The following is a 13856-nucleotide window of genomic DNA, read 5'->3' on the forward strand; positions in this document are numbered from 1 at the left end:
AGTGGAGGGGTCAATAACCAGAGGGCATAGATTTAAGGTAAGGGGCAGGAGGAATAGTGAGGATTTGAATGGAAGAAAAAACGATTGGAGGGTGGCTGGAATCGAGAGCGCACTTCCTGAAGAGGTGGTAGAGGCAGCAACCCTCACAACATTTAAGAAGTATGTAGATGAGCACTTGAAACGCCACAGCATACAAGGCTACGGGCCAAATGCTGGAAAATGCGATTAGAATAGTTAGGTGCTTGATGGCCGGCACAGATCCGATGGGCCGAAGGGCCTGTTTCTGTGCTGTATGACTCTATGACTTTATGACCCTTCTCCACACCCCGCCTGCTCCCGGTGATTCTCTGAGAGACCAAAACCATTCTATCTCTGCCTTAAATGTCGAAGATGGACAACAACTCCAAACATTCCCAGCCCTCTGAGTGCAGAAATTTCTCCAGTTCCCGTTCCAAATGATCGACCTCGGATTCTGAGACTGCACCCTTGTGTTCTCGATTTCCCAGGCAGCGGAAACAACCCCTCAGTGCCAACCCTTTCAAGCCGCTTCAGAATCTTACCTGTTTCAATGGGGTCACCTCTCGTTGCTTTAAGCTCCAGAGTATCGCCATAATTTACTCAGCATCTGATCATATGGCAACAATTCTCATCCCAGAAACCAATCGAGTGAAGCTTCTTTGTATTGCCTCAAAGCAAATATATTATTTGTTGCATACAGAGACCAAAACTGTGCACAGTGCACCAAGTGTGGTCTCACCAAAGCCCTAGACGATTGTCGCAAGAAATAGTTACTTATGTACTCCAATCCCATTGTCATGAAGGCCAACATGCCATGTGCCTTCTTAATTGCTTGTTGTACCTGTTTGTTAACTTTCTGTGTCTTTGTACGAATACATCCAAGTCTCAAGGAGCATTAACATTTAGAAGTTGCACGCCTTTCACATTGACCTCACACTTTCCCACGTTACACTTCATCTGGCAGCTTGTTGCCCACTCATTTACCTTTTTTGCAGCCTTTTTGCTTTCTCCTCACAGCTTACATTCCCGCCTAGCTTTGCATCATCACCAAATCTGGATACGCCACTTTCAGTCTCTTCAGCCAAGTCATTAATATAGATTCAAATTGCTAATCTGCAGCACTGATCCTTGTGGCACTCTACTGGTTACAGCCTGTCAACTTGAAAATGCTTTGTCTATCCCTACTTTCTGCTTCCTGCCCGTTGAACAATCATCCGTCCATACAAACATATTACTTCCAACCCCATGAGCACTGAACTTGCATTTTAACCTTTTACGTGGCAATTCTATAGAATGTCTTTTTGAAATCCAAGTATACGACACATAGTAACTCCCCTTTATCTCCCCTAACAGTTACATCCTCAACAAACTCTAGTAAATTTGTCAATCACGATTTCTGTTTCTTAAAACCATGTTGACTCTGTCTGATCATGTTATGAATGTCTACGTGTATTGTTAAGACGTCCTTACTGATAGATGCCAGCATTTCCTGTGTGCCTGATGTCTGGATAACTGGTCTGCAGTTTTCCTGTCCCTCCATTCTTGAATAAAGTTGTTACATTTTTAAGTTTCAGTTGGTGTTACCTGGATAAAGGTGAGACAGAGGACACCCGACAGGTCTTACCATGGGATTCTTGACCAAGTTAGACTTACAAGGTACAGATTCAAGTTTTGTGATCCAGTCAGAACGATTATTAGGCTTACCTAACATATACAAAGCTAACACTTAACAACGGCGATAGGTTATCAGCAACGATCAACACCGGTTCCTCTTCAGAGGTCGCTGGGCCCTAGACTTCTCTCCTTCTTCTTCTCATGTTGTGTTTTGTTCACTGTAGTCTATCTTCTCGTTCTACGTGTATCCTGTAACACCCTTTCTTTTACACTTCTTGGGGTGCTGGGATCTTACCATATTAGGTTATGAATTGTTCCAGGTATCCTAATTGGTCCTGGTTGACATCATTGTTGGACCCATGTTAGTTAATGCTTCAAACTATACACTTTACAGATGTTTCCTGGTTCTTTTTATTTTATCAAGGATCGTAAATGCCAGATTATTGCTGATACTAAACATTTTGTCAATTCTGCAGTTTCACACTTATCTCATCTCGACCCCTGTAAGGACTCTTCAGCCCATCTCTCCCACTGTTCTTACACAAAGGTTTAAACAGAGTATGGCCTTGAGAAAAAAAACACTTCATGATAAAGCAGGCTTTATTTCAACTAGACTTCAATGCATTAGTGTACATAGCATATAATTAGTACTATTTGTTTAGCTGTCCTTAATTTTTCAGAAACGTAATATATGTCCATAGCTTTTACAATGTGAGCCCCTCTGCAGCTGCATGACCTCCCCTTTCCATTTTAGGCTACATGCAGTTCCACACACAAGCACATCTCAACATTGACAAAATGTCATATTTCAGCGATTCTGACCGTCATGCTTTGCAATCCAGCCTTGCCATTACATTCAGCCTTAGAAAAAAGTATTAAAAAGTTACTCATAAAATTAAGTTGCAAATTCTCTACACCTTATAGTCCCCACCTAGAGAATGAAGTATTCATGTACTGATTCCTCGCGCCATCTACAAACGCCTTATCAATCGTCATAATCCCCTATTTGCGGTCCTTCAATCAGATTAGAATAGAAGAGCCTTGATGTACCTGCGATCAATAAACATTGTCTCAAATCTTTCATGATCGTTCCTGCACAGAAGACACTTTGCTCACCAAAGGACTCAATAACCTCTTCGAGACAGGGGAGGCTCTCTTTAGGAATAAGATACTGTTTACTGATAGACTGGGCCATTAATACATCCCTATCAGTCATCCACAATCATCTTTAGATGTGGCGAAAGCGGAGGAGGGCTGTTGAATCAGACTTGTGAGTCTGGGTGAGCTGGGATGTTGTAACGAATCACTCCCCAGACAACACCGTCTATCCCTGGTTGTCGTATATAAATTCCCATTACCCCCAAAGAATAGAGACAACAGTAGATTAATTGGGATGCACCAAAGCCTGGGCCCTATTGGCGCTGGATTCAGCAAAGCAACCCTTACACACTGCGAGTTGACATGCAGGGTCTGAGGTACGAGCAATTGTCACAGTGGTTCCAGCGTCCACCAGCATAAATTGTTGTTGGCACCGGGACAGCATAACGGTGATCACTAGCCATCCATTCTCATCACGTCTGAACCCCACTTCAGGCCATGTGTTTGTGGGGCTGTCTCCTTCAGAGGGGGTATCCCCCTTGGCCTCTACTGACTGTCCCGAAGCCTGAGCCATCTGACCGTCAGTGCTCTGGGTCGGTCATGAACCTCTGCATAATGGTTGGCAATTTATCTACATTTTTAGTGGTATTTCCCAATCTGGTGGCTAGAGTCTGTATCTGGTTTGTAAGCGTATATTGGTGGAGGGGCGAATAATGAGCTAACTCTTGACGTGATGTTGGCCTACCCACAAGTATAGAATGACCCTAATTTTTAAGGCACTATTTTCGGTACTTCACTGCGCAGACAGCTGCTTTCTTGGGCATCAATGTCTTAGACAGAAAAATCAGGTTGTTTTGACATTTTGGAGGAGGTGAGCCCACTAGGTCATACGAACGACTGCATAACCCAGGGTAGATCGCAAGCCCAGCTGAATATTCATAGCGTGTTGACCTTTTGTCATGAAACACCTTAGAAATATGTAAGCTCATTGAGGAGGGAGGGGGGGTGGGGTTGATCTGCGTGTAGCTTATTCTTATACTTGAGTGAATGGCACTCCCCACTTAAAAATCATTCCATTCAAAAACATTCCTCTTTCTTTCTTTTTTTGCTGAAGAGATGTTCATTCTAAATTATTGTGATGTTGAAAGTTCCGTTTCAAGTAACATATCATACATAAAATTAAACGATTCGACAGCTATCTCTTTACCTATATTAATTTTGTGCATCGTTCTTACTAAGTACTAGATCTAGCCCTCAGTTGTCTTAATCAAGATTCCATATCCTTCTTTATGTCAAGCGCCCAACAATTTTACCCCTCTGACAGGTACCATTCTATCCTGATTTTAAAGTCAGTTTCTCTATGGAGTATGCAGCAATGCCTTGATAGTTTAAACTGTTTTCTCACTCCACTGGTCACTTTAACCATTTCCTGTCGTACTGTGTCAAGTAGTGAAGCATGTCTGAGACCCGTCCAGTTGTGCAAGTCATCATGCATTTTGCATGTTATTTATTTTAACACGTGGCAAATTACGTTTCCACACTTACACCGGAGTCCCGACATCAAGTCACATATTCTTAACTCTCCATTGATCATATCACACGATCAAGGGTGGGGGGTGCGTTGTCTGAGGTCTTTGATTATTTCCCACTGCATGGTCCTGCTATAGTAGTCAGACTAGCCAATGAATTTAAAACAAAATCGGCAATGGTGCAAGTATCTCCAAGAGAAAACTACTAAATGCAATTTCTAACCAAATGTCCCTAACTCTTCCAATTCATATTCTTTAGTTTGATTTTTCCTGCCTCTGTCACTCTCACTCATCACTTAGTCTCATGCAGTTTTAAACATCCCATTAGTTCCTATTCTATCTCATTTATGAAACCTGGAGGAACGTTACAGTCCAATATTCATATTATCTTTTAAACAGAAATCAAACAGTTCTATTTGATTCCAGGCATTAGCATAGGCTGAATTTTTACAGCTCGCCACCGATCTCAGCAGCGAACTTCAAAAATGGCGCAGCATATGCGTCAGATGTGCTCCCCCAGCCTCCACGATATTTAGTGTGCTGGCTCATTTACATGGAGAGTGCATGTGCTCTGTCCCCGGCAATGGCATCCGGCACCGGCACACAGGCGCTGGTGCCATTAATAAAGGTTTGCAGGCCTTTCCCAGGCATTTTAATTTTTAAAGTACACGGTTCTTCAGAAAATATGATCAAATTGTATTCAAAGTTCCAAGCACCTGTCATACCCACCCCGTTATGACTAATAGGTTTATTAATTGCCCACGCCCCCAACAAATCTTTTCTTCCGATCCCGAACTTCTCCCACCTCACCATCTTTAGTAACTTTGACCTTCAATCCCTTCCCACCATCCCATAAACCAATAGCAATGGTATTCCTCGGTCCTCCCTTCCTTTGCTGAACACTTCACTCCTCTCCCTCCTCACCAGCGGGCCGCCTCGGATCTCCCCAGCATCGGGTAGCGTGGCAGGCCTGTCATGGAAGTATTTTCAGGGTCCCCCCACCACAAACCCGGATGTTGGCGGGGGGGGGGGGGGTCTGAAATATCTTAAATAAAAGCAACATACTGCGGATGCTGGAAATCTGAAATAAAAACAAGAAATGCTGGAACCACTCAGCAGGTTTGGCAGCATCTGTGAAAAGAGAAGCAGAGTTAACGTTTCGGGTCAGTGACCCTTCTTCGGAACTCCCAGGGTCACTGACCCGAAACGTTAACTCTGCTTCTCTTTTCACATATGTTCTAAAATATCTTGTTTGTTGTTTTTTTTTATCACAAGTATATTTTATTTTCTTATAAGTAGCTTGCTAAGTTACACTGACCATTTTGCATTACAAATTATTCCAAATTGAAATAACAGTGTTATTGGGCTGGCAGGTTTTGTTACTGTTCAATTTATTTATCCCCAAAGGAAATCTTTATTTATATAAGTAAGCACCACCTAGACTGCCTTGCTATCAGGTATTTTTTTAAAACTAAAATTTGATTATCTCCTTAGATTTCAGGTAAATGTTGCCTTTGAGCGCTTGAAATAGCTAGCCATATTAATTCATTTTAATCGATTCAAATCTCAAAAAGAATTATCCCCAGGACTGATGATTTAATATTTCCAGCTGGCTTCAATATCTATCCTTCTAAAATTATGTTCCTTGGAAGATAACAAATGGCTTGAACGGCTTAAGGCGAAGTCTTTGTGTGGCAAAACCTTTCGTCCAAAGCGCCATCATGCTGTGACATTTGACGTATGCAGATAAATTCTTAAAAAAAATAAACTTCGAAATCTCTTGTGGTAGGATCTGTATGCATGTTGTCCTGACCATTGTTGTCTGCTGTAAAAATCACAACGAATCCATTTGGTCCTACTCAAAATCCCATGGGCTAATTTGTCCAAACAAATGTGCTAATTTAGGAACTTACATTTTATTAACGTCCAATACGAACATTTACACTCAGAAATATGAAATGTCTGTGGCAAATTCAATGAGAAAAAAAAATCTTGCCAGCACAAAGGTTAAATGGCTCTGCTCATTTTCAAAGTGGTGGAGCAAAATATTCCTACTTGATGCAACTTTTATTTTCAAACTAAACTTCCCCAATTGCAAAAGAACTAATGAAACTCAATTTTCAACAGATTTTCCAAATGCTCTTTTTTTTGTATCCTTAGGCATTGAAAACAATAAAAATCATGAGTAACATTATCATCTTCAATAGAAAACATCTCCATTAGGGAAGACAATATTTTAGATTAAACATTGTGGCCACTAATGACATTTCAGTCTTCCAAACTTAACAGGGTAATCGTAATAATCGTAAATTAATACAGACCAATGCTTATTAACCACACACTGAACAGAATAGCAAGAGGTTTTTTTGAGAAAGATGATGTAATATAACTATAAACATGGAACAAGCTAAATAAAAGGTTAGCGTTCACAATTAAATAAATCCTTCAATATTCTTACAACAAAAGAAAAAAAAACATTGCCAATCTGAATTTCTGCAGTCGAGAGCGCAAACAGGCACAGATATGAAATAACACAGGAACTGAGTGCCAGTGCTGGCAAGCCCTCTTAATCATGAACACCGAGTTGGCGTCCGATATCTTGATCGATTCATTACCTCCCGTACCGAACCAAATTCTGTCCTGGTGGTAGTCTATGCTGGTTCCCAAGATCCACACGTAAGTAACAAAAATAAAATCAAATTCTCATTCATCGAAAAGAGAAATTATGATTAATTTCTAACAGTAGTTTTAACCATTGCTTTGGAGGTTTTAACTTAGCTATTCTCCTGGACAATCTTAAAAAAAAAGAAAGCATTTACCATCAGTCTGAGGGATGGTTTCACTTCCGTTTTTTAATTTTCCATTGAGTAACACATTTTTGATCTTCACTATGGGTATTATTTTATTATCAGTTGCCTTTGAAATCTATTTCAATTCCTCAGATTTAAAATTCACTCTTGAGTGTGGTCCGCTTCTCTGTGGGGTTGGTGTACTATCTGAAATCCACCACGTGCATGCTGTAGTTGTTGTTACACATCAGTTTAGGAACAATTAGTTTGATTCAATTCTTGTTTCAATTGATGTATTGCATGACTAGCTTGGAGAACCATAAGGTTCTCTTGTTGCAGATATACCTTAAATGGCACACAGAATCTCAAATTAACTTGCTTTCAGAATAGGCAGAAATGTAGTGAACTGAGCTGTAAGCAAATATTATGTCCTCATGTCTTTGGAGTAGGACTTAAGCACTCAATCACTTGGACTGAGCAACAAAACTCCTACCACTGTAAAAGGCATAGGCTAGTCTGCTTGTTGATATTGTTAATGTGCACAGAATTCAAGGGAGATTTGCAGCATACAGGGCAATATGATGGATGGATGGATAAAGAGATGTTTGGATGACCAGATAAATATACAAATAGATAGACAGATAGATAGATAGATAGATAGATAGATAGATAGATAGATAGATAGATAGATAGATAGATAGATAGATAGACAGACAGACTGCCATAGCAAGATTTGGAAATCGTAATCCCCAGGGGTATGTTCTGGTTCCTCAATTTCTCACCTTAGTTATTAGTGACTCAGAAGTATGAATGGAGAGATGTAAATTCATTGTTTTGTGTATAGATTGCAGTCAATTATGAGGGTTAGCAAGTAGTGCTGGAAGTCTCAAAGAGACATGGTCAGATGAATTGAGTGGTTAATTCCCTGCTGGATTAAGTTCAGTTTGCGAAAGAAGGATCTCATCCACGTTTTATTCCCACCCCCCCAATAAAGATAAAGAGGAATATTTCCCAAAAAGCAATAAACGAAAGACTAGGGAGCAAGGAGATTTCGGAAAAAAACAGAAATAATGCTGTATATCCTCACCAGGCACCAGCATTTATGGAAAGACAAATAGAGTTACCGCTTCAGGTCTATGTGACCTTTCATCAGAGATTTCGGAGCTCAAGTGCTCAATCGTTAAAATAAAAAGAGAGGTACAAGAAAACAACCAGAAATGCTGGGGGAATGATACATTGGTGCCAAGCGGCCTGGAAAACAACGTATGGAAGCTATGTGACAGTGAGACAGAGCTCTGATTAGACCCCATCTCGAGTACTGCTTTCAGCTTTAGTCACGACGCCGAACATCTTAGCGTTGCAGCCTAGATGTATCATAATAAGGCTGGGGCTTAGACGGTTGCCTTGTAAGGACATTTTTCATGACTTTGCTTGCATTTCCTGAAGTGTAGAGGATTGAGAGGTTGTCTATGGCAGATGCTTGAGACAATCTCATGAAGCAAAAATCGTGTTGAAGTCAAGTGGGAAAGTTATGAACCAGAGGCCATTATCGCAAGATAAGTGCCAGACCGTTTAGCAGCTACATCAGGACAGACACAACATGCCATGGATGCTGGGTGACTTTGAACTTTTCAGACTATGCTGGATAGTTTTGGTTCGGTAAGGATATTCAGGGAAATGAGGTAAAGGAAGATAGACAGAGTTGAGATGCATTAAGACATAATGTAATTGAACTTTGAGCGTCCCCGAGAGTCTGAATGGCATAGTCTCCTATTTCTGACTGTATAGTTACATTTCGCACGGTGTAATGGCTGTTGATCGCTGATTTAATAATAGAATATAGAGAACATCTTGTTTAGTTTAGTTTAGAGATACAGCTCTGAAACAGGCCCTTCGGCCCACCGAGTCTGTGCCGACCATCAACCACCTATTTATACGAATCCTACACTAATCACATCTTCCTACCACATCCCCACCTGTCCCTATATTTCCCTGCCACCTACCTATACTAAGTGCAATTTATAATGGCCAATTAACCTATCAACCTGCAAGTCTTTGGCATGTGGGAGGAAACCGGAGCACCCGGAGGAAACCCACTTGCTTTTTTTTTTAGCGATACAGCACTGAAACAGGCCCTTCGGCCCACCGAGACTGTGCCAACCATGAACCTCCCATTTATACTAATCCTACACTAATCTCATATTCCTACCACATCCCCACCTGTCCCTATATTTCCCTGCCACCTACCTATACTAAGTGCAATTTATAATGGCCAATTAACCTATCAACCTTGTTATATTCCGTTGCCCTGACCTATAATTATATATTCCCTGTATTCTTTCAGAACCCGTGTTGTGACAACCAGTGTCAACTATCCGGAGCACAGGGAAGTTTATCACATTTACTGATGTGGTGCACACGAATGGATAAGCAGAAGATAAATACAGCCGATGATGGAAGGCTGAAGTAAAAACAGAAAATGCTGGAGATACTCAGCAGATATGGTAGCATCTGTGGAGTGTAAAAGAATAAATAAACAGGTCGTTTCAGGTCGCTTCATGATATTAGAAGTATATTCTTTGAGCTGAACAGTTTTAGAATCATATAGAGAAGAAACAAAGAAGATGGCGATGCTGCAGCTCACACCTCTTTGAAACAGCTATCATTTAGGCTCCCACCACTTCCGTTTTACCAGGGTCAGTCATTCATTCCCAATTCCCTTTAAAAAATACAATCTAATCAGCTATGATCACACTTTCAGACAATGAATTTCAAACTCGCTGCTTTGAAGAAATCCTCATCTCCTCGCAGGTTCTTTTGTTTTCGTATAGTTACCACCTCTCCAGCCAGCTATAAATGTTTTTCCTCATTTACTCTATTAAATCTAATCATATTTTTGCACAGCTCTATAAAGGAGAAGAGGTCCATTTTATGTTCTAGAATTACTATGTAACTGAAGTGCCTCATCCCTGGACACAATCTGGCATATCTCCTCTGCAGCATGTACAAAGTCATGGCACCCTTCCGAAAAAGAAATGTCCAGATTTGGACCCACATTCCAAGCAATGATTTTTACAAGTGTGGTATAATATCCTTACTTTTATTATTTTAAACGTCACACTACATCTATATGTTACACAGTCGTCTTTGAGGGTTACCCTTCGCAAACTCCTCCCAGTTGCAATGGGTTGGAACTCCCAGACCATCCCAAATTCAATGTCCTCTTCGCTCATTTCTTCATGCACTAACGAGCTGAACGTCCGTGAATAGGTCAATTCCTGGTGATCCTGCTGGCATTTTACTTGTCTGCAAACCTCAACTTTCAAAACACGTTCAATCTTCGCAGACATTCCCTTTATCAGTATTCTCTGAGTACAGGACTTCCACTTTATCTGGGAGGGTGAAAACCCTGCAGGTTATGTGTTTTTTTTAAAGTGTTTGATCTATGTTCTCTGTTGTCCCGGTAACAAAGATTCTTGTTTTGTCCTTAGGCAAAATGCTTGCGAGGTCATCTGATTCTTGGACTGCATCTTAAACTTTTAAAAGTGACAGTTTAAAAAAATATAAAATGTTACAAAGTCCAGCGTTCATAATACAAGTATGCCTTAAATGTCTAGGAATTCTTGATGTAGAATACTTTGCTCACTATACGTCTATTCATAAAACCCAACATTCTGTATCCCTTTTCCTTTACGAGATAAATGAAATTGTCCTGAAACTTTTACAATTGCCTGCTTGAGATCCCATGTCTCACTGTATTTCCTGGTGCTTTAAAATCATACCACTTAATGTTCATAACATTTCTTTATACTTCCTTCAAACATACATTGCTCCATATTCATCTGCATTAAATTTCAGTTGTCATATATCTAGCCATTTGAAATTAAGCAGTTTATACGCAGATTATAAATATATTTCAAAAATAACAGTAATCTCAGTTTATTTTCGGTCTAGTGTAATCGTGCAACCTGCAGGATATTAAGTGACCAAAGTCTGACTGAATGCTACCTGTTCCTTTCAAAGGAAGACCAAGACTCTGGAAGAACGGTGTCAGAGATGCATACCTGCATTTGAGTGATAGTTCTTGCTTTGTCTTTTCCAATGGTGCAAGCTACACGATATTATATTATTCTTGCTGAATCATACAGTTTCCTTTCCAAACAAAGGAGAGGCTTTGGGTGAACAGAATTAGGGGCAAATTAGTGCTATTTGTACTTGTCCTGTCATCCAGAATCGTCGTGCATTGAGAAGGAGGCTGCAGTAGATTTGAAGAGTCGGTTATCAGTGCTGGAAAAAGGTGAGCAAGCCTGCATACAGCTGTTGCTCCCATCATATGTTTTGTAAGTTTGGATGAATAAAATGGTAACTGCTACGGGGAGGTAGTTGGGGTAGATACTGAGGGAGATGTGAAATTGACGACGGAGGTGAATCAGTCAACAAGGAAACGACTGAGTGTCTGGCAATGTTAGGGAAATTTTGCTTACATTACTCCTTCAAAAAGGAGTTATTTCCAGACTTAAAAAAGATGTTTTGAGGAAATGGAAGTTAGAAAGCTTCCACATTGAGTTGCATGATGCAACAATTAAACAACATCACAGCCAAATTCAGAAAAAAAAATTGGAAACACACAATAATTCTTTTGCAACGTCCGAAAAGTTCTGCATGCAGAATTGCAACACATTTAGGGCATGATGATGTTATGAACGCTGGACTTTTTAAAATGATTATGTTTAAAAAAATACTTTGATTTTTTTCAAGTTTAAGATAATGTCTGAGAAGTCAGGTGACCTCACAAGCACTCTGCTGAAGGACAAGGCAGACATCTTGGTTACCAGGACAACAGAGAACACAGATCAAATATTTTTTTTTAACTGAAACAAACAGAGATTGCCAGGGTATAACACCTGAAGAACAATGTTTTTCACCGTCCCAGCCTTTTGGATCGTAAAAATGGAGTCAGTGATTCTGAGGAGGCAAATGTGCATGGCATCTGTAAAAACTTGGAAACAATAGAATGCCCAGGCGGTTATTTAGAACATAGAACATTACAGCGCAGTACAGGCCCTTCGGCTCTCGATGTTGCGCCGACCTGTGAAACCATCTGACCTACACTATTCCATTTTCATCCATATGTCTATCCAATGACCACTTCAATGCCCTTAAAGTTGGCGAGTCTACTACTGTTGCAGGCAGGGCGTCCCACGACCCTACTACTCTCTGAGTAAAGAAACTACCTCTAACATCTGTCCTATATCTATCACCCCTCAACTTAAAGCAATGTCCCCTCGTGTTTGCCATCACCATCCGAGGAAAAGGACTCTCACTATCCACCCTATCTAACCCTCTGATTATCTTATATGTCTCTATTAAGTCACCTCTCCTCCTCCTTCTCTCTAGCGAAAACAACCTCAAGTCCCACAGACTTTCCTCGTAAGACCTTCCCTCCATACCAGGCAACATCCTAGTAAATCTCCTCTGCAGCCTTTCCAAAGCTTCCACATCCTTCCGATAATGCGGTGACCAGAACTGCACGCAATACTCCAGGTGAGGCCGCACCAGAGATTTGTACAGCTGCAGCATGACCTCGTGGCTCCGAAACTCGATCCTCCTACTAATAAAAGCTAACACACCATATGCCTTCTTAACAGCCCTATTGATCTGGGTGGCAACTTTCAGGGATTTATGTACCTGGACACCACGATCTCTCTGCTCATCGACACTACCAAGAATCTTCCCATTAGCCCAGTACTCTGCATTCCTGTTACTCCTTCCAAAGTGAATCACCTCACACTTTTCCGCATTACACTCCATTTGCCATCTCTCAGCCCAGCTCTGCAGCCTATCTATGTTCCTCTGTAACCTACAACATCCTTCGGCACTATCCACAACTCCACCGACCTTCGTGTCATCCGCAAATTTACTAACCCACCCTTCTACACCCTCATCCAGGTCATTTATAAAAATGACAAACAGCAGTGGCCCCAAAACAGATCCTTTGCGGTACACCACTAGTAACTAAACTCCAGGATGAACATTTTCCATCAACTACCACCCTCTGTCTTCTTTCAGCTAGCCAATTTCTGATCCAAAGCTCTAAATCACCTTCAATCCCATACCTCCGTATTTTCTGCAATAGCCTACCGTGGGGAACCTTATCAAATGCCTTACTGAAATCCATATACACCACATCCACGGCTTTACCCTCATCCACCTGTTTGGTCACCTTCTCGAAAAACTCAATAAGGTTTGTGAGGCACAGCCTACCCTTCACAAAACCGTGCTGACTATCACTAATGAACTGATTCTTTTCAAGATGATTATAAATCCTGTCTCTTATAACCTTTTCCAACATTTTACCCACAACCGAAGTAAGGCTCACAGGTCTATAATTACCAGGGCTGTCTCTACGCCCCTTCTTGAACAAGGGGACAACATTTGCTATCCACCAGTCTTCCGGCACTATTCCTGTCGACAATGATGACATAAAGATCAAGGACTAAGGTTCTGCAATCTCCTCCCTGGCTTCCCAGAGAATCCTAGGATAAATCCCATCTGGCCCAGGGGACTTATCTACATTCACACTTTCCAAAATTGCTAACACCTCCTCCTTGTGAACCTCAATCCCATCTAGCCTAGTAGTCTGTATTCTCCTCGACAACATTTTCTTTCTCTACTGTAAATACTGACGAAAAATATTCATTTAACGCTTCCCCTATCTCCTCTGATTCCACACACAACTTCATTTGATGCCAGGCTTCTGGACTTTGCATAATGGAAAGGGAAAATGATCTATTGACGTTTTATTCCA

The 13856-nt window shown here is 41.0% G+C and overlaps 1 protein-coding gene across 2 annotated transcripts in view; it reads right to left on the reverse strand.

Moving 5' to 3' along the window:
• LOC137356452 (immunoglobulin superfamily member 1-like) overlaps positions 1-13856 on the reverse strand; it is a 52756-nt gene that overhangs the window by 17069 nt on the left and 21831 nt on the right. The window lies entirely within an intron of this gene.

The sequence above is a fragment of the Heterodontus francisci genome, chromosome 45 (genome assembly GCF_036365525.1).
Source record: "Heterodontus francisci isolate sHetFra1 chromosome 45, sHetFra1.hap1, whole genome shotgun sequence".
Lineage (NCBI taxonomy): Eukaryota > Metazoa > Chordata > Chondrichthyes > Heterodontiformes > Heterodontidae > Heterodontus > Heterodontus francisci.